At 35.6% G+C, this 23,135-nt stretch overlaps 1 protein-coding gene and 1 long non-coding RNA gene across 2 annotated transcripts in view; one reads left to right on the top strand and one right to left on the bottom strand.

Moving 5' to 3' along the window:
* BRINP3 (BMP/retinoic acid inducible neural specific 3) overlaps positions 1-23,135 on the bottom strand; it is a 406,055-nt gene that overhangs the window by 79,672 nt on the left and 303,248 nt on the right. The window lies entirely within an intron of this gene.
* LOC122235807 lies at positions 2,044-11,441 on the top strand. The gene is made up of 5 exons (XR_006213860.1): positions 2,044-2,112; positions 2,491-2,761; positions 7,025-7,235; positions 9,109-9,572; positions 11,359-11,441. It is a non-coding gene; the product is annotated as an uncharacterized LOC122235807 (long non-coding RNA).

Here is a 23,135-nt window from a genome sequence, read left to right as displayed (position 1 = left end):
AGCACTGGGTGTTGTATGGAAACCAATTTGACAGTAAATTTCATATATTAAAAAAAAATAAATAAATAAATAAATAAATAAATAAAATAAAAATAAAAAAAAAAGAAATTGTGCTTTTCCTGTTTTCCTTTTCTCTGAAAGACACAACATATTTTCATATTAAAATACTTCAGTATGGCGAGCCAATTAGTTTGCCCTTCTTTAGAGGATCCTCTTTATGAACTCCTTTTCAAACTTTTGAGAAATTACCCAAACAGAGCATAAACTACAGAGCCTGAAAGATTCAGGTCTTCACTTTCCCAGTCCCCTTACAGATAGAGTGGGCGCATCATGAAAGCTATAGGAATCCAGTGTGCCCACCCAGATTTTGAATCTTAAGCCATTGATGCAATAGCAAAGAGGATGCCCAGAGCAATTCTCTCAGGCAGTAGTGGTGACAGCAGTGATGGTAGTGCCCGGAGCAATCTAGCATTTATTGCAGTTAGCGGTGATGACCTCACTAAGTAAGTCTTATGCAAGATTTTTTACTTTATCCTATGTATCCCAAAAGTATGCTTCTCCAGATTTCTTGATGATTCCATATGCTATACAATATCCTCCAATGAATTCCTTATCAGATTAGCTCAACTAGAGCCTGTTTTCCTTACTTGCAGCAAAGAATCCGAGCTAATAAAGTACTGGTATCAGAAGTGTTTTGGCAATAGCTCTCCTGGGGAATTGGGACAATATATACTTGGTGTCCTCGACTGGTTGAGACATGAAGCTTTTTAAATCTATATGGTATTATGAGTGGAAATTTGACAACAGAAATTACCACCTGTGCTCATCTAGAATGCTGTGGAGACAGCATTTGGGACTATGTACCCACAGAGCTGAACGAAGAACATGAAAAATTCAAAGACTGAGGGTGAATTGGTTACTGCAAATAGAGATGACTTGCTTAAAGGGCTCAAATCCCTGCACTTTCCTCTCAAAGAACGGAATGAATGTTGGAGACTTTCAAAGAGTGTGCTAAAGGAATCTTTTATCTCTTGCAGCTGTAGGGCTTCAAAACAAACTTTGATCCCAAGACTGAATTTAAATTCCTGCTAGATCTGTTAAATTAAAGTTAGAAAGAACGCTGATTGGGAAGGCATGGGAACAGGGTAACTGCAAGGTAGGTATATGGAAGGACTGAAATTAACTCAGAATAATTCAAAGCATTAATCATTAATACTTGCTTCCTTGACTCCAAGAAACAGCACCTTCTTCTTTGTCTGATTAACTAATGCTGTCTTGCTTTCAGCCGTTGTAATAATCTGAATCAAAGGAATGGCCTTCACTGGGAAGCCAGAGTTCATCATGCCCCACTTCTATCAGCCATTATGCCCCAGGGGAGTGTATTGAAACTAAGACTAATTTTCCAATAAGCTATCACGAATTAGCGAATTTTTATGGGAGAAAAAAATTACATGCATTGGTGAAAGACAAAGCTAACATCTCTGCTGAATAACGTGGCTGTTTTCTGTAGGGTAGGGATACCAGTTAGTGTGAAAAGCTGTGTGAAATCAGGAAAATTCTGATTTCAATGAGGATACAATTAATACTCTGATTGAAGCATAGGTATCATAGTATACATTAGGTCTAGTGTGCTACTTAGAAAGGTCTAAACAGTAGGAATTTTATAGTTTATTAATCACCTCATGGTTCCTAGGGATTTAAATACAGGACTGGTGCCCTGAAGTCCTATTCGATTTGTATAATTGAAAAAAAATTAAATCTGGAGACTAAGACCTGACTTGAGTCATCATGAGAGAGAAGAATGAGGCCCTATTGAATTCCCAGTCCTGAATCATCTCAAAGACTCGGAACTCCTGTAACAAGTTTAAGTAGGCCAAATCTTTTCTGTACATTGTGAATTAATTCTTAGGGCTCCTGAATGCCAGAATATTCCAGGAATCAGTGGGCAGCCTTATAGAATTAAGATAGTAAATTGGGTTTTCCGTGAATCCCCCTCAAATTAGGTCCAGTGGGAACTTAACTCATGCCTCTTTATTTTCCCAGTCCCTGGGTAAAGAATTAGAAGAGAGGAACATTGGCTCCCTAACGTATTATGAAATAAGACCTATTAAGGTAAGAAGAATACAATGAAGCTTTCCTTTCCTACCAAAAGACTAAATCCAAAGTGATACTGCTTATTTTGTTCTGTTTGACACAACTGCAGGAATTATAGATCCATTCAGTACTGAAAATTGTGAGGATAGTATTCATATTCCATCTCCAATTAACTCACCATGTTGGCTACAGCTTAGCCATAGAGCAACTCTAATTGAAATGCTATTCCAGATGTGGCAGCTTACTGGTGGGATGACTCCTGGCACTAGGGATAAATCCTCTCTTGTGGCACAAAGTGTTTCCTCTATCATTGTAAACAGAGAATATACCGGAAGCAGTTTTCTTTCAAATGTCAGGTACAGAAGGTAAACATTCTCATTTCTCCTTTCATTCTAGGATTCAATCATTTCACAGTCTCCGTGATATGATTTATTTCATGGGAACGTAGACCATCTCATCATGCCCCAGGACATATTTTGTTAATGACATCATACTGAAAAAACTTGGAAACCCAGGTAGCAGAGATCCTGGCTGCTGGCCCGTACCTTCGCCATGTACAAGGACCACAAATCAATCTTATGAAAACGGAAGCACTCAATGCCTGAGTGAAATTTCTAAGTTAGTGGCCCCGAGCACATTTGGATATTCTCTCCAAAAAGAGGAACAGGTAACTGCTTCTTCAACTCCCTTTACAACAAAGATATACAAATGTTGGAAGTTGTGTGAAATGAATTAACGATGAATTCAATAAGCTGTTTTGGGGTGTCAGATGTGCCAGTTGTAGATTCTTTTGCTTCTCGACGTCCTCAAGAAATCACACTTGCTATGTGATTTAGGGACTGGGCCTGGCATAGCCTCTGAGCCGGAATCCCTAGTCCTCCTGCAGATTCCGTGAGCCGTCCAAGCCATGTCTTTAAATAAATTCTTTTTCTACTGCAGTCAGATTCTATTTTTGAAAGAACGTTGACTGGTAGATACAGCTAATAAAGGCCTAAGGTAATTACAATCTAGAGGTTAACAAAAGTATAGCAAGTATTTATTAAATGTCTACAGCATGCCTATCACTGTGCTAGCTGTGTTAAAACTACAATAAGAATCATTATTGTAGCTATAACAATAGTACTTTCTTCATAGGTTTTCTGTGTAAATGAAATTAGATAATTACCATGAAAACTTAATAAAATGCCTTTTTCGTAATTAGTGATAAATGGTGGCTATTATTTTTCTTCTTACAATTTATTCAGTGTTTCTATGCATGCTGTGCTGAGCACTTTACATGGATTATTTCATTTAATCCTTACAGCAGTCCTTGGGGATGGGTGCTATTATATTCTGCATTTCACTGTTGAGGAAATGTACCTTAGCAAGGTTCAACAAATTGTTTAAAGTGACACAGTTATTAATTAGAGCTCAGAACAAACCAACTCTGAAAAATGCATGATTTCTGTCTTAACAAACAGGGGTAATGAGGAAAAAGTTACTATTCTCTATATTTAAAAAGTACCTTTGTTTGGTAGACTTCACAAATGTTATTACATCCAACCTCATAACAGTGCAGTAGGACAGACCAGATTTATTGAGATGTGATGTGAAACTAATTTGAATTTTGGAATTATAACACAGAGCCAACTATGAGAAAAGAAAATGAGGAAAATAATAGACTCAAGGGAATATAAAAGGAGTGATAATTTTATATTTCTCTGAGTGTTGCAGCAACATTTTATTTTTCTTTGTATCTTCCATTTGCAAAAGCCTAACACAGTACATTACATACAATATGAATTAAGTATATATTTTTAACTGGCTTAACCAATTGACAAGATCCAGAGAGAAATGGTTGAAGCTAAACGTAAACATATACAGAATAATTCATTTGGGAAAGGAGAGTTTGAGTTTAGTCATATAAAATATGAAACTACAAGTTAGCCATGTGGGAAAACAGAATGGAAATAATATAAATATTATAATTCTAAGCCTGAATATTGCTATGGAAAAAGGGAATTCAGGTTGAAAGCAACATTATAAAATAAAAACATAGATCAATTTCTTAATTTATGGGTGAGAAACCGGCAAATGATTTTCAGGTGGTGAAATTGCAGTATATGTAAGTTTCAGCGTATTGATAAATATTCAAAATATCCTGCAAAAATGTAATGATGGGTTAAAAGCAAAACTAAAAGTACGTATTCACGATTGCTTACGGAAAATTTACATTCAGTGTCTTTTAAGTATCAAGTACTGCTCTAGGCACTTACCTCTTAATTCTACACAATGGTTATTGCTGTGCCCATTGTATGAATGTTAAAACCATGATTTAGAGATGTTACATAAACCCCTCCAGATGTGAAGCCTTGCAAGTAATACCTAGAGAGAGACTGTGGAACCCACAGGCAATGGAGCTTATTAGAATGGATATGGTTATGGACATGCTTAGGATATGGAGCTTATTAGAAACCACGTGCCTACTGTCAGACAGAGAAACCTGGGTGAGGGTAACTAATGGTGGTGAGAAGTGAGAGATTTTATTTCATATCCTTTCACTAGCCAGCAATATGTAAAGAATATTCACTTTCACTTGAAGTTGGAAAAGCACATCTGACACCACCTTCCCCTGTAGACCAGTTGTCCATTTTTTTTGCAGTGGTTTCTCTTCTTTCACAACAATGAAAGAGGAGGCCAAAAAAGTGTAGTGCTTTCCATATGAGCACAGGTCTACAGAAAAGGTGAATTAGTACTTAAGTAACTTTCAGCCATAACTTGCATTTTATATACTGTGTTGTCATCTTAAGTATTATTAAACATACATAAAAATGTATGATACTTATTAAAATAATCCTGATTCACATATTATTGAACTATTATAAAGTGTTCTCAAACAAGATAAGTTTTAGAACTATAAAAACAAAATCACCATTTCTTTCTTTTTTATTAAGACCCCTTGAGGTTTTTCTTTGCTTGTTTGTTTTTTAATGTTTATTTATTTTTGAAATAGAGACAGGATGCAAACGGAGGGGCAGAGACAGAGGGAGACACAGAATCCGAAGCAGGCTCCAGGTCCCAAGCTGTCACCACACAGCCCAATGCAAGGTTCGAACTCACAAGCTGTGAGATCATGTCCTGAGCCGAAGTCAGAACCTTAACAGACTGAGCCACCTAAGTGCCCCACAGAGTCACCATTTCTTAACAATATTCATGTGGGTGACTTATAAATAAGCTACCAATAAACATATAAGATATTACGCTATTCTGATATAGTTTACGCCAAGTATATTTCCAAGTATAGGTAGGACTCTCGATGCACTATAGATAAATTATCTGAGTCCCTGGTCATTTGATAGAATCTTAATACATTGTTTTAAAACTCTGGAAAACCAAACTTTAACAAAGAGTAAATATACCTTTCAAATACTGAAACCTCTGAGAACAACAACAAAAAAAAGCGACCAAGATTCTGCGCAAAAACAACAGGTAAACTATCAAGACAAGGAGACTACTCAAGCAGCCACATAGAATGTCTCTACACACAACTAGGAAGGATGCAGAAGTCAGGCCACTATGTGGCTGTATGATATTCATTTGAAATCTGCTGTTATTTTTCTTCCTTTCTTATAAAAATATTACATGTATACCAGTATCTGTTGGTATAAAAAATATGATGAAATGTTCAGTAAGACCTAGTCAGTGCCTGTGGCAACAAATAAATGTGTAAATGTACATTTATATGTATCTGTGTGTATAAAATTAACATATATATATAATTATGTATGTAGGGATTACTGTGTATAATATAGTAATTAAGGATGTATAGTTATCCTTAACTCCTTCCTCAAATATTTATATATTAGCTTTTATGTAGAATTGAGATGTTATATTCTCTATTTTATGATGTCATGAATTGAAAGTATTTCCTGATATTTCTTAATATTTAATATTAATATTTGAAGATTTTTAAAATCTGGATTCAATTTAACCAAGTGTATTTTATATTGTGCTCCTCCAATACATTTTTTCACCATAATACGTAAGTTTTTCAGGACCTTAACCTTTTAAAGTAAAAACAATATGTGATTCTGCCAATTGTTCCTGCTTATTCTATTTATTCCGAATTGAAACATCTCTGACTATGGCATTTTCACATCACAATAAAGTCAATCGTTTATTATGAACTTGGAAACCATCATCACTAGACCAAAGCTGAGAGCTCTTTCCCCAAATCCCTTTCTTTGGACGGCTCCAGGTTAGAGCATGTGGGTGAGAGAAACTTGCGGGAGGCGGAAGGAGGATATGAAGTGGGAACCATTATTCTCGGAGTTTATGACCATAGACATGTGACAGAAACAGTCCGTCCGTAAATTCAGTGACATGGTGGCTTCTACAGATTTAGCAGCTTCCACAGAAATGGCAGCTTGCCCAGAAACAGCAAGTTCCAAATACCTCTCCACGGGCTCCATCGTGACAGTGGCCAGATACATGCAGCCTCGTGGACTTGTCCAAGGTGCCAAGCCTCGCTTTTCCAAGCCATTGTGGGGCTTTGAGATTAAGTGGATTTAGATATTTCCTTAATTTTCTGTTTATCCCATTAAATCCCTCCCTTTCCAAGTTCTTTCCTCATGCAAGCACGATTTCCCATTTCAAGCCCCTTGTTCACATATGCTTTAGTGGTTTTATTTTACTCAGTTCAGGTAAAGAAAGTAGGTGAGGCACCAGTGGCTAGTTTCCTCCCCTACCCATTGTCCTCTTACAGAACATTGATTTTATTGTTGACGGCAATGAACAGATATGAAACGGCTTGTAGTCTCTAGTGGATACCTAGCATTCCGGCCGGGGTCACAGAAGCAGCAATCTGCGGGGAGGCGGGGCAAGGGGGGGCCAGTGTAGGGATTAAGTCTTGCTTTTCTAGGTATTTAGGTATTGTTCCTCTTCCTTGCAGGCCTTTCCTGCATCCTCCTGAGCAAAACGAAGATCTTAAGGTGTTGCAACTATGCTAGAAAACCCAATGGCAAGGGAGAGACTTTGTTTTATGTCCTCAATTCCTCCAAGCACAAGCACTACTACCTTACTTCTGTAACACACAGATTATTGTAACTGAGGATGGACAAGGAAAAGCGTGGACTGATAGTTCCTCAACTTCTTATCTCGAGGTAAGAAAAGTTCTTGTTTCTGTGGGCTATCTCATAGGTCTTTACCATATTAAATTAGATATTTATTTTTTTATTCATGTAAAATAACGGTGATGGACACCTCACATATAAACAACATACTTTGAAAAATACCTATATTTTTAAGATGAAATATATTTCATAAAATATTTTCTTTATTTCATTTTTTTGCAACTTCTTTAATGTCTCACGTAAGAGAAAACATCTGATGCTCCTGTTTCTGCGTTCAATCTATTGCAATATCATATACCACGAAGCTTCCAGAAATCTCCACTATACAATCATAAGAGAATGAAAGTGTAAAAAGCAATAACATCTCAATAATATTATAACAAGAGACTTGATCTTGTGGACTCCCTGAAAGTGTCTCAGGGACCCCCAGGTGTCCTTTGAGTATACTTTGAGAACTGCTGCTCTGAAGAATAACATACATATAACCTCTTGTATTCAAAGTCTATATATTAGGTAGTGAATGCATATAATATGTGACTAATATATAAAATAACTATATAGTTTTATTTGTAATAACATTAATATAATACTGATAACAACAAATGGGACCAGTTTCACAGTATGAAGCAATATCATATTTTATGTGTTTATCAATAGAAGATGGTTATGCTATTAAATTGAAGAAAAAGGAATTTGGGATATCCATCCCCCAAGAATGTACATATAATGTGTCATTTTTCAAACAATCTAAACAATAATCAAAAATAAAAATCACATGTTAGTTTAAATTTAATAGCTGCTGCATGCTTTCAATAATTTTTTTTGTCATAGGTTATCTTAGAATTACATGGGGCAGAAAAACAAAACTGACACAGCTATTATTTGTTTTTCCCCAAAAAAATGTACTGCAAAGTTTCAAAACTGGAGCATCATATTTATTTGATCTGGTACACTGGTAAGCTTCTATGATCATAGCTCTGAAAATCACCATTACTATTCTTAGTGGAGAACTCTGAGAGCCAGTCATAAAAGATATAAATGATACCATATGGTCTGAGAGCCTGATGCTTTTGTAGAATCCTGGCATTGTGTGTAAGAAAAGTGGTCTAATAATAAAATCATGGCAATATTACTTCTTTCTCACAACAATATTTTCAATAGTAATCTAAGCAATAAAAGTAATAGCAGGTCTAACACCACTGGCAATATTAAATTGAAATAGCAAATTGCAAAGCTAGTAAAATTGTTATCAAAGGGATTGATCTACAATAAGACAAATATTTCAAGCTCCCAAATAAATGTTCAATAAAGTGATGCTTCACTATTGTGCAAACATTATGATAGCAATTTACCAAAGATATATTACTTAAAAATATCTTGCTATCTTTCATATACTGGGGCAAAACACAAAGAACAAAAATGAAAATACACTTATTTTTATGTTCCAAATGATTTTTGTTGTTCACAATACTTTACTTAATTTCAAGGAATGTTTACTTGTATTGGAACCCATGGAAACATTAGACCTTGGCCAGAAATGTTTCTTCTCTGTACAAATAAATGCAGTCAATGTAATTATTCATGAAAGGTTTAGGGACAATTCTCATATTTTCCAAACAAATTGTAGTTTTCTTTTTTCTATTGCGTATTAAGGAAACATAAAAAATAGTGTATAATTTTTACTTTTTATAGGACACTAAAACATTAACAGAAATCTATTTTTGTATTTAATATCAGTATTATCTATCTATCTATCTATCTATCTATCATCTATCATCTATCTATCTTCTCTTACATATCTTGTAATTGTCAGGAGAGACTACATTTCGCTTCTATAAAAATGTATCCCCAAAACCTACATGTTTAAAACAACAACAACACTTCTTTTTTGCTCACATTACAGGTCCACTGGATCAGCAGTGGGTTCTACTGGATCCCAGGATCACAGAGGCTCTACCTCCTTCTAAGTACATACCCTGGAACATAAGACCTTCTTGATCTTCACAGTGGAGAAAGAGAAAGTGACATGTGTTTTGTTGTGTTTACTGCCTTAGTCCATAAATTATACACTTTACTTGCCTGATCCTTTATTTGTTAAGACTTGTCACTTACACCATGTAACTAGAGAGGACCAAGAAAAATAAGGAAGCAAATGAAGTGCTGGTTGAACATTACTATCTCAGGAGTCTACCCTGCTGATCACCAAATATTCCTTTCCTTCTACTCTACTCTTCCCAGGGAAGATGAAACAAATATCCCATCACCATATCAAGTGCAAAGGCCAAGTTATTTGAGAGATGTGGACTAATTTATTAATCAATTTCAGATATGAATTCCATTGGTCTTCAAGTCAAATAAATTAAAAAGGTGAGTTATTTATTTGCTTCTTATACATACTATAAATGCTGTAAGAGGGAGAAAGTAACGACAGTAATCACTACCATTTGTGAAGAGTGTGAATAGAAGACACAAAGAAGTCACTGTTCACAACCATCCTGAGACCCTCCATGGCACACTATGAACTCCTTACTCTGGAAGTGGAAAGTGTTCCTTGATTAGGCCTTGGTTTAACTTTCTGGGAGGTTCTTCCTTTTATGATTCCCCTTTACCAGTAACTGAACTCACAGTTCTTTTCCAGAGATAGTTCTTAGATCTGCTACATTTCTTTACCTTTGTGCCTTTCTGCCTGTCTTAGATTTAAAGGAGACTGACTGCCTTGAAGCTACCAAGATTTTAACGGAAGACCACATCCTTATTCTGATCTTTTACAGAACATGTGTCCCTTGAGCTTTCTCGTTCTTCACTTTGTAATGCTTGGACACTAGAAGCAGTTAGCTCTTTTAAGTCGGAAAGCCTGAAATTTCTGGACTTTGTCCCTTTCATGTCCCCCAAAGAGCTTATTCTTTTCATGTCCTAAAGGGAGTTCATCTGTTTCTTTAACAAATGGCCAAACACAGCCATTTGCCATCAACACGTAACATGAAGGCTTTGCTTTTTAACTCCTTTCCCTAGAGCTATAATTGCATGAAACAAGTGACCTCCCCTGTAAATAGGTACAGATGACAGCATTACCAAAAGATCACATAGGCTGACATCTTTCCTTACTATCCATCAATTTACCACTAAGCCAATATCAAATCTGTTTCGTTTGTTTGTTTGTGATTTATCAGGGAAGTATACCTCTCCCAAAACACAACTTCTGTGGTTGTCAGGATGGACAAGGTTATGCAGTGAAGACAAACCCACGCACAATATAATGTATTCGTTACTGCCATTATTTTGGGTGTCAATGTCAAGTTATTTTTTAGAAAAAAAATCCATAATTTTAATGTATAATTCTGATAATAAGTAAAATTATCAAATAACAGAAAAACATTGAAAATAAAGCATTTTGGTGATAAATTCCGCAAGCCCATATTTACAATACTAAATCCCAAGAAGTTCTAAAATTCAAATAGGAATTTATAATTAATTTGACAACCATGCTTGATATTACCTAAGTTCTTTAAAAAACAAATCTTTCTTGAAAAAGGTGAGTCTACAGTTCCAGACAAGTTGGAATGTTATGTAATATAAACATTAAAAAAAATCATATTATTATTCTAAAAGCTGAGATACTGTAAGTTCTGTAATACGTATTCCCCAAAGGTTTTGCATATATTACTAGGGACCTATAATTCCTAAGTCACCAAAAACAATAGGATATCATGAGGTAACTGCTGGTACATAATACTTTGGCACACATTATGTTTCCCCATTTTAATTATATTTAGATTTGTAAATTTTCCCATATTCAGTATGTGTATTTTTTTTATAAATACTACTGTGTGCTGTCATTATTGTTAGTATTATAGCCATATGGATTATAAAGATATTCATACAGAGTAATTGCATTTCATATAAGCTAGTTACAATATCAAACTTTGCAGGTATGCATTTTAATTCATTAAAATATAACATTTTATTATTATTTATACCATCCAAGAAAGGGAGGAGAAGATATCTAAGGAATTAGGTTAAAATGTTGATGACAAAAATCTGAATACCGATTCTATATCCTTCTTGCTCACTGATGAAGATTAATTACATCTCAGAACACCTATAATTGTTTTGCCAACACAGTGACGGAGATTGAATTTCATCTCTCTTACAGCCCCTACCTGTTACTCACATAGTGTCTATAAATGTTCGGAAAACCACTATGGAGATGAAGGAAAATGGATTTGCTAAAAAAAATATATATATATTAAACAAATTGGGTGAGTCAAATGACAAGACAATATCAGAGTAATAAAAAAAAGTCCAGAGAAATTGAAGAATTATAAAGGAGGTGATATATTTAAATTTTGTAACTTTTACGTTGTACAAAATTGTTTGAAATATTTCCATGATTGAAATTTGGTTATCAGCTTTGCAGGAATAACAATATATGCCAAACTGAGCAGACATAAGTAGAATTAGATCATGCCTACCTTTCTCCTTTCTTTTATTACAATGTCAGGATAATATTTAAAATGTCTCAGCAAACTCTTCCCTTCATGACTTTAATAAGTAGATTTGCCAGGTGCAGCACTAGCAGGAGGCTCATAATGTATTTAAGTTTGAAAATGAGGCAATTATATTTCAAAGTTCTGATTGGCTACATTTTAATTTCGGAACCATGAGATGAACTGATTTAGCTGGTGGCTTTCTGGAGTAACCTCGTACATTTGCACCTGTTCATTTTATTAAAACAGAAACACCTTGCCAGAGATGAGAAAAGGATATTGGTCACAGAAACCATGACAGCTTGGTCCCTTTGCTCTTACTATTGATTACATTTCTTGACAGTCACATGGGAAGTTAATTACTAGGAGGCAATTAACACCCTTGCAAAATAATAAAGAAAACATAATTATATTGAGAACTCACAGAGACTGTTTGTAATCTTAAATGTGATATTCCCAGGCCTCTGAATATCTATGGCAACCCAGGTCCTGACACTCCTTTTTGTCTACACTTCTAACCCAGTCCCTGTTCCTGACAAAAAGTGGTAATTATGAATACTCTGTTGCCTTACTTTAAATTATTAAAAAGAATCCTGAATTTTCATCAATCCAATTAAAAGTTCCCCAAGGGATTGCTCAGTAAAAACAAGAGAAAATTTGCTTTGCATACAAAATGAATCATCTTTCTGGCAAAATAGATCTACTGTCAGAAAGACTCAGGACACCTTATCTAATATTAGTTTGTGATCGTGTTAAATTAAATTGCTGCTTTCTCCACTACAGAAGGGAGCTCAATGAAGAGACTCTGGAGCAGTCTATTTAGGCTTTAGTTCCCTCACTGCCCTCCAGAAACTATATGACCTTGGGAAAAATAATTTAACATATATGTTTCCTATTCTGTTAAGTGGAGAAATGTTGGGTTTGCAATATTCACTGTTATTACTTTTATCCTGAATGAGCACACGAGGTGTTCTGGTTCGGAGATAGATTTTTTATGGAATATCTCACTGTAAATAATGATGTGTCAGCCCCCTTCGCCCTAGTCCTTACCTCTGGAGTGACATGATGAAGGTGATAATATTTTTTTCTCCACAAGCAGCCTGACCAGGGTCCAGGAAAAATGACCTTTTCTGTTCACAAAGAAGGAGGCAACAATCCCTTTCCCTATCTGAAGACATCTCCTTGGAAATGAATGGGGCTGAATCTGAACTCAATACTGGTACATAAATAAAATCTCTCCACAAATCAGACAGCCCGTATGTTTCAAATTTTACACTATTTTCTGCGAATTTTGGATCTTCATCTCCCCTTGAAATGTTCAGATGCAGGGAGAGAGTCTCTGCTGTCTTCCTGGGGATTAAGCAAGAAACGCAGTGTGGGCTGTAACCACTTGGCCCTCTTGGGGAGATAGAAGTTTTATTTTCCTTTCAGATCACAGCAATTAGTTACTGAATCAGGGAGACAAATCTAATTCTTATAGTATGAGAACATGTTTTTCAGAGACTAAGAAATTTTGCAGAACAGGTAAGAAATCGAGGGAAGTTATGTTTTCTCACAAGTAATAATAGTAACACCCTAACAGGATTTATAAGGTTAAATGAGTTAGTGTGTGAAATTACTTAATAAATCACATATAATTAGCTCAAAATTACCAGAGTCTAACTCCAACTGATTCTTCAAGGACTTTAGAAGTTAAGGCATTATCTATGTTTTTTAAATATAAGGTAAACTCCATTTAACACACCATTATTTAGTGCTAAGCTCCCTTTATTTAAATTTTTTTATTTCAAAATAAAATCTCACAGGAAGCTACAAAAATAGTACAGACAGAAACATGTGTACTTTAGATTCAGTTATCTTAATGGGTACATTTTTCTACCAATATAGCACAATATCAACACCAGAAAACTGACACTGGTACAATGCATGTGTATAGTTCTCTGCTATTTTATCATAAAGAGATATATTAATTCTCACCACAATCAAGATACTGAACTATCCTCTCACTGCAAAGGTATTCTTGTTTCTTTTCTTATAGCCAAGCAATCCCTCTTCCTCTGACCATCACTAACCACTGGCAAACAATAACCAATTTTGAATCTCCATAATTTTTTTCATTTTGAAAATGTTATCCAATGGAATTAGACAATATGTGATCTACTGAGGGTGTTTTTCTTTTTTTCATTCAGCATAATGCACTTGAGGTTTATCTACATTTTTGTGTATACCAATACAGTTACTAGTGCCTTGTTCTGGTGAGTAGAATTGCAAGGTATAAATACACCACAGTTTGCTTAACTATTTACCTAATGAGAGATGTTATGGTTGTTTACAGTTTTTGTCTAATACAAGTAAAGTAAATCATTTTCATTTCATGAAATTTATCAATGATATGTGAAGGATTAACTCTGCCATTTTATTTTTTTAAATTTTCTCTTTTCTACCCTGTTTTCCTTTGTTTCCTTTTTTACTGCCTTTCTGTGCATTGCATGAACATTTCTTAGAATTTTATCTTATCTATAGTATTTCAATGCATTTCTTTGCACAAGTCTGTTTTAAATGGTTGCGATAGGCATATATCATGCGCACATAACTTATTACAGTGGGCTTGTACAGAGGTTTTACCAGTTTGAAAAAAGTACAGAAACACTACCTATGCCCTTTAAATTCTTTTACTTTCCTCCTTTTAGAATATAATTGCCTTAAATATTTTCTCTGCATACATAGTGAATCACATTAGGCAGTATTATGGTTTTTCCTCTTCGGCTATCAAACATAATTTAGAAAACGTGAGAGGAAAAGGAAAGCCTATTGTTAACTGTTTTCACCTATATGTTTACTGTTTCTGTTGTTCTTTCTTCTTCTTGCTGTTTTGATTCCTTCTTTTATTATTTTCTGTTTAGAACACTTCCTCTAGTCATCACTTCAGGGAAGCTCTGTTGGTGAAATGTACCTACATTTTTCTTCATCTGAGAATGTCTTAACATTTCCTTAATTCCTGGAGGATATTTTTCATATTTATTGATTTCTGCTTAACATTTCTTTTCTACCGACACTTGAAAAATACTGTGTCACTTTCTCTGGCCTCCATAATTCTTAAGAGAAGTCATTCAAACCATGTATCCCTACAAGTGAAAAGTTATTTTGCACTCTTTGCTATATATCCATAGTTTTCAGAAGCTTGACATGATGTGTGTTAGTGTGGATTTCTTTGTGTCCATTCTGTTTGATGTTCTTTCAAATTTTTGAACTTGTAGGTTTTGTGTCTTTGACCAACTTTAGGAAAGTTTCTGCTATAATGTCTTTGAATAATTTGTGCCCTCCCCTTCTTTCTCCTCTACTTGCAAGATTCTGATGACAAGAAAGTTAGATCTTTTGTTAGAGTACTGCAGTTCCCTGGAGCTCTGTTTGTTGTTTTATAAGTTGGTCTCTGGTGTCCAGATTTGGTAATTTACATATTTCTAGTTTCCAGTTCAGTGATTCTATTATTGAACCCATCTATTGAGTGTTTTGTTTTAGTTATTATCTTTTTCACTTCTAAAAATTCCATATGTTCTTCTCTAAAACTTTTATTTTTTTGTGGAATGTATAAAATAAAACATTTATCTTTGCAAAAAGAAAAAAAAGGTCTGATCTTAGCTCTAATTTTCTGGGAGGAAATATTTGTCATGCTTGATGGCAGTATCTTTCTTTTCCATGGAGCCTTGAGTTATGACAGATTGTCTACCATGTTATTTAGGGAGGGGGCTAATCACACAAGATAATATTTAGGATGGGATCTGACCACACCAGAAAGACTAACAATGTGGTAAAGTGTTGAAGATTTGGCTCACACAGTATCAGTTGACCTGCGGACTGAGATCAGAGGCATGAGCAATCAAACAATTATGCCTATGTGATAGAGCCCCAGTAAAAACTATGGACACAGAGGGCCACCTGCGTGGCTCAGTCAGTTAAGCATCCAACTCTTGATTTGGGCTCAGGTCATGATCTCATGGTTGGAATTGTGTCTCACTTTAGGCTCTGTGCTGACAGCACTGAGCCTACTTGAGATTCTCTCTCTTCCTCTCTTTCTGCCCCTACCCCCACTTATGCACGCACTCTCTCTCAACAAAACAAAACTATGGACATAGAGGCTCAGCTGAATTTCCCCGGTTAGTAACAAACACACCATGCATATTGTCACAAATCAGTGACAGGAAACTAACGCATAATGACTCCATGCAGAGAGGCAAACAGAAGTTCCAAGTTTAGAAATTCCTAGGACTCTGCCCTATTCACTTTTCCCCTGGCTGACTAATCTGTATCTTTTTCTTGTAAATAAGTATAACCATGAATATAATAGTTTTCAGTGACATCTGTGAGTTTTTCCAGCGAATTATCAAAAGCGAGAATGTTTTTGGAAAACTCTCAGCCTTGCCATTGGTGTCAAAATGAGGGCAGTCTTATGAGAACTGTTACCTCTGCCGTAGCAGTTGGCCTAACTTTTCACAGGAGACTTTATATATATATATATTTTTTCATTTGTTTTAAGCACGTTCATAAATCCTCAGTCAAACATTTTTGCGATAGTTGCTTTAAAATCTTCATCAGATAGGGGCGCCTGGGTGGCACAGTCGGTCAAGCGTCCGACTTCAGCCAGGTCACGATCTCACGGTCCGTGAGTTCGAGCCCCGCGTCAGGCTCTGGGCTGATGGCTCAGAGCCTGGAGCCTGTTTCCGATTCTGTGTCTCCCTCTCTCTCTGTCCCTCCCCCGTTCATGCTCTGTCTCTCTCTGTCCCAAAAATCAATAAACGTTGAAAAAAAAAATTAAAAAAAAAAAATCTTCATCAGATAAATTTGTATCATTTTGTTGTTGCTATATGTTAATGGTCTTATTCCATTCAAGTTGAGATTTTTCTGATACTTTATATGGTAAGTAGTTTCAAATAAGATGTGAATCTTGTGGGTATAACATTAGAAACCACTGGGTCTTATTTAAATGTATTTTATCAGGTTGCTTTTGACACTGTCACGCACGGAAAAGGGCATCATTTTGTTAATGCCAAATCAGGGTAAAAACCCAAATTCCAGTCTTGTCCTACATGGAACCTCCTGGAGAGAAGGACTTCTCATTACTGCTAGAAAGGGTGAAAGATCAGTTTTCACAGGGTGTCTCTGCTGGTAGAGTCCTGCCAGGAAGGAATAGGTGTCTCATTACTGCTCTGCACATACTCTTCTCTGACACTGAGGGACTTGGCCTTGTTGGTCCCTTGGTTGTGGCAGTCCTGGCTGTCCTGTAGGTCCCCTCTGATGCCGTGAGAAAGAGGGTATTGTTACCACACAGCAGGACTTATCGCTTGGTCTTTTATGACACACCCTAAGGAGGGAGTTGGAAGAAGCTCATTATAGCCTGGCAAGGTCAGAAATCTAGATCTCAACTTAGCTTTTGTTGACAGGGGTGGGTTAGGACTTGAGATTTTTCTGGGGTGTTCGGCTTGAGTAAGGAAGTTAGTGTCCCAAAATTTTCTCTTTCTAGGTTCCCCTTTCCTGGTCCTTTGCCTAGAGAGAACAGCACTTTCTTGGAACTGCTTTTGTTTGCACACATTGTTTTGAAAAGCAGGTAACATAATAAGGGCATTCAGAGACCACATTTCTGTAACTCAGCTTCACAGTAGATTTGTAACAACAATTGGTTGTAAACTAGTGAAATGACTTAATGGACTTTGAAAAGAAAAAAAAAACTGTCAGTGTGGAAGGAAAAGGGAGAGGTGATAATATGAAATAAATTTGGGAAAACATAAAAATAATTTGGAAAAGAGTAAAAGGATATTTGGGAAGAGACAAGAAGTAATGTAGGAAGCCTAAGCAGGAACTTCTGCATTTGAGTCCTGTGAGTGATAAAGCGTTTCAAAGGGTGTTAGGAAGGTTTACTTGATGTTTATACTCCCTCAAATATCTGAGTTATCAAAACTTTTTAAGACATTTGACTATAAAGACAGTTACCAAAGTTATTCACTATTTTAGTGTTACAATAGAAAAATGTGCTCCCAAAAGATATCCACATACAAAATATATCCAATCCCTGGAACTTATGTTATTTTAATTGGAAAAAACATATTTGCAAACATGATTAATTTAAGGTACCTGACATTGACCAAGATGGTCTTAGTGTTCCCCTCAGCATACTCAAACTTAGACAGGTTTCTTCCTAAATACAGGCCCTTAATATGGTCTGAAAGTTTATGTCCAATGTTGAAATTCTAACCCATAAGGTGATGGTATTAGGACTGGGTTTCCTGCTATAACAAATACCTAAAAATGAGGAAGCAGGACCTCACCAGATACCAAATGCACTGGCACCTTGATCTTAGACTTCTCAGCTTCCAGAACTGTAAGAAATAAGTTTCTGTTGTTCATAATAAGACATACAGTTTTGATATTTTTGTTATGGCAACCCCTGACCTCTCTTTGCTTAGAGCATTTACTTTAGAAAACTTGGAATTATAAATTCTTCCTCTGACCCTTTGAAATGTAAATCTTATCCCAGCCCCTGGTTAGTTTTATGACCCAGGAATTTCTTTCTCAAGAACCTGGGAACCATCCCTTTGAAATATAATCATTAGAGAGGCACCTATTTCTCATGTTCTCTGGGAAGGTAGGAGCCTAAATATAGGCAATAATTAGCAAGCACGTATGGCCTATTAACATTAATAAACCTCCCCCAAGACTTGAATTGTTCCAAAACTTTCTCACTAGCTCACCCCTGTTTAAAAATAGCCCCACCTCTGGGGCGCCTGAGTGGTTCAGGTCATTCGAGCATTGGGCTCTGTGCTGGAGCCTGCTTTGGATGCTGTGTTTTCCTCTCTCTCTCTCTCTCTCTCTCTCTCTCTCTGCCCCTCCCTGACTCGTGCTCTGTCTCCGTCTCTCTCTCTTTCTCTCAAAAATGAATAAACATTAAAAAAATAAAAAAAAAAATTGTCCCACCTTTTGTTAAAGGAGAATTGAAGTCCATCTCTCTCTCTCTCTCCTACTATAAGAGTTTTGATTAAAATCTTCCTGACTTTTTCAAGTGTGATTTTTTTTTTTTCCTTTGATAACATGAGATGATTCATCTGAATTCCTGACCTGGGTTCTAAACACCATCATAGCATATCAAAGCAATATTATAATAGAGAGGTAGAGGCCGACCCCATATACATAAGAGGAGAAGGAATGTGACCACAATGGCAGAAATTGGAGTGATGCAAGTGATAAGTCTTTAAGAAAGGCTGGTAGCAACCAGAAGCCAGAAGAGGCAAGGGAGTACTCTCCTCCAGAGTATCCAGAGCATCTGACACCCAGAACTGTGAGGGAATTAATTTCTATTGTCTTCAGCCAACAAGTCTGTGGTACTTTATTTTGGCAGCTCTAGAACATCAAGAGAGTGATCAGAAAACATTGTTATTTCAAAGTATCTTTTTAAACTTATAATTAAACTATTGTAAAATCATTCATCACTTTAGAAACATTTTAGACTGATACCACTCTGATTAAGGTGATGCCATAAAAGTACTCTGTGTTTGACAACTGTATACTGTTTTCATAAGGAAAAGTAGTAGTAAGGGAAAGCCATAGTGATAGTTTGTTTTCATGGGAAATGTGAAATATTTTTTGGTTTTGTTTTTTTTTTTTTTTTCCCTGAGTACTATTGTTAAAATGATAGAATTGGGATAAGCCACTTAAGCACCTGTTTTTAAGGAGAATGTTGTTTAAATAGATTAATTCAGCTGGAGCCCTGGAGATACTAATGAAATTCACCAATTTAGGATAAACAGCTTCAGTATGGATTTTTGATAAGAAAACAGCTGCTCATCTAGAAGTAGTAGTAGCTAAAGTCTGAAGGCCATGAGATTTGTCTGTTTTGGAAGATATGATATGCAAAGAACAGATGGTTAGCATAAATAATTCAAAATAGCTCTCCAGTCACTTCTTTGGGTAAAAACAATATGTTGAACTATGTTTACAAGGTTACTTGGAACTCTAGATGTACAATGTGTCTATTTCTTTTCCGTGATTGGTTTCAGTTTAAAAACAAAACAAAAATTTTCATCATTTAATTGTTCTTCTTTCAAACTCATACAAACAAGGACATCACATGATCATATAAAACTATTACGTGTACATTTTATGCCCAATCACGATTAGGTATACCTAGGTCTCCAGCAGAAATTTTGTTGAGACTAGAATGGTATTCACTTTTCTCACATGTAGATTCAATTACAACCTGAAACAAATATCAGTATTTATAACAATAAAAAATAAATAAATAAAACTAACTTTTGCATAGTATTTATAGTTTACATTTTCTTAATGTTTCATCTAATTTTATTTTATTGTATATATAAAAATCCATAATCATTCCATCAGTTAAAATATATATATAGTGCTAACCTCATAGTTTTATAATCTTATTGGATATTTGCATTTTCTAGTAAAGTTTTTTATATATTCCTTGTTAATTATTCTTGAAAATCCCCATTCCTCTTCTTGAAAAAAAGAATTAAAACTTGAAAAATTTATTTTCTTTTACTTCAAAATTCCCTATGTATTACAGGCATGAAGAATTCCTTTTCTCCTATCTCATAGAAAAATATATGCATATACTTATGCATATACCTATGTCCATCGATGGCCACAAGCCTTAAAACATGATTCATAATCCCCTTTCTCTTGGTTAATTACTTCTTCTCTTCATTGTTTCATCCCTTTTAGGTGTGAGAATAGCACTTGTGACTTTGTTAATCAAATAATGTTGACCAGCTTCTTTGTTTTCCTCAGTCCTCCACACTAAGGTTCTCTCTTTTCATAATAAAAGTTCTTGAAAAAAAAATAAATTTGTTGTGTCTACTTTTCTTTCTATTCAATTATTCTTATGCTCATGTTCAGCTACACATCACTAATGACTCTGTATTTGACCTCCTTTCTCAGTCCAAAACATTTCATGTCAAGTAACTACTGTAGACAGTTGCCAAGAAGATGTAAGCATGAGCTTTTTCTCTAGATCCTATGGAGGCTCTCATAACTCCTCTGGCAACTCTCCTGTATCATTCTCTAACCAAGATTTATTAGTGTTAACAGTTTCTGACTCTACAAAGCAGACTTCGACATCAGTCACTAATATATTATCCCAACCCTGCCTTCCAAGTTTCAGTCATACTTCCTTAAAGAGATTCCGTTCCTTCAAGACCACTACATTTCCGCTCCCCCACCAAGAGTACCCTGTCCCCTTCTATCGGTGTGCCATCATTAGTCAGGTATGTTACCAGCTGAAGCATATAAATTTAGTCTTATGTGCTATAAATCAAATAGTCAAATTGCTTGCTCAATACCAGAGAGCTATCCAACTATTGTGAGATTTAGTAACTTTCTGGATATTTCATATGAATATTGAGAGGGCCTTGGAACTATAGTATACATCTTACCTCCCAAAATATTTACACATGTATTTGTATTCCATAGTCAACAGTAATATAGAAGTTTCCTGAACTAAAAATTCAACAGAGAAGCATCCAACCTAGGTTGTGATATTGAGACTTGAAAAGGAAGCTATAGATAAATCTAATCAGAACCCAAGTACTTCAGTTATTTTTTCTCCATGTCTCCACAATGGTTGGCACATTAAATGATAGTTTTGTGTGTTTGTTTCTGTTCTGGCTATGTCTAACCTTTAGGAAAATTTTCAGGAAAAAATTATACTTTGTATTTCAGAAAGAATAACTTAATTCTAGTCAACAGTGTTTCTAGAAACATACTTGACTCATTTAAGGAGGCTGTTCTGTGAATGGAGTCTAACTAATCCCTGGGAAATTATCACGGGTGTGATTAACTCTGTAATTTCTCTTTTAAACAAATGCAAGCAGGGGTAGGCCTAAAATACATCCATTGTTAGAACAAACAGAACTTTAAATTGTATGTTTTCAAACTGGCATCTCAATGCCTCATTTTAGATCCATTTTATTCTTATTCCATTATCCTTAGGGATGCAATGGACTTGAGAATAATCCTGAAATGCTGTCTTTTGCACCACAAAGTCTGAGGCCAAGGAAGAGGAGAAACAAATGCTCTACATCCGGTAAACCAGAACATTTTCCCTCAACTTCAACCCCTTTGTCTGCAGTGAGTATTTCAGCATTATGCTCCTGGCCCAAAACAGAATTATAAGGCTCCAATCCAGTACTTCTGGAATATTTTGGGGAAAAAAAATCTTTCTTCCGCAGGCTAAGCTAGTAGGATAAAATTCAGATGATGCTGGTAGCCATCTTTGTCACAATTTGGGGGAAAACTGACCAAGATGAGAGTCAAAACAAAGAAAAGAAGAGATGAGAATTAAAGTGACAGACTCCTCATAAATTCAACCTGCCCTTCTGCTCAAAGCACAGTCTGCCTAAAATGAAACTCTAGCCCCATCTCTTCTGTTTTTTTTTTCTTTTTCAAAATTTTACTTCAATATCAATGCAACCTTTTTAGTATAGAAAAAAAAACTTTTATCATGTGATAAATGGATAAATTGCCTTGTTTTCTATCATTTCCCCTTCTATTTTATAATTGGGTAGTCCCTGATCAGGAGTTAGCCTGGCTAACTTTTCCTTATTCTTTGAGGGGTAGCTGAAGTGTTCACTTCCCCATAAGCTCTCCTCACTTCATCTCCTCAACATATCAACCTTTATATTTCTTCCTGTACAAGCACCACCCAGAGCCTACCTGAGTCTCATATATTTTGGCATCACCGGTTGAAATCTGTTTTCCCAAAGTTTGAATTCTTTGAGCACACAAGCTTCATCATTTTATCTCTTCTGCTTAATCAGTACCTATTCCTCAACAAATAGTTACTGCTTGTAAATCATGCCTACATTTTCTGAGCCTTCTTCCTGGATCCAAAACTCTGCATTTCATCTTGAGACAATTTCAGACGTGGGATGAATTTAGAATTTAACAGGAGTGGAATATACATCATATGGTTCATATATTTGTCTCTATCCAGAGAAAGCATAGGGTACAAATGGAGGACAAGTGTTGGATCGCCCTCCTAGACATGTAGACTTGCAGGGAACATTTATTTATAGATGGGTCTTAGCAAATTAGATATGTCTGCTGAGACACTGATATAGTTCCTAAATCTCAAATTTTGATCAATTAATCATCTGACAATAGAAGAAATGTATTACTAACTGTGGGAGCAATTTACTCAACAAGCAGTATCACTTACAAAATGCATGAAGAGATGCACTATATTTAGGTATTATGATGGTAAACATGGCCTAAGCAGCTACAATTTTAACAATCTTCCCATGGGCTTAGTGATTTCTGAAATATGTGTTACCATACTAACTTCGTTCACTCTTCTTTGATTGTGTACCAGGATGATCTCTGCAAAATTCTACTATTCAAATTTTTGTATCATTCTTTCTCACCTAAAGTATTA

This window comes from Panthera tigris, chromosome F3, assembly GCF_018350195.1.
Source record: "Panthera tigris isolate Pti1 chromosome F3, P.tigris_Pti1_mat1.1, whole genome shotgun sequence".
Classification (NCBI taxonomy): Eukaryota; Metazoa; Chordata; class Mammalia; order Carnivora; family Felidae; genus Panthera; species Panthera tigris.
The sequence above is the reverse complement of the archived record's forward strand: the minus strand, read 5'-3'. Positions and strand labels throughout refer to the sequence as shown.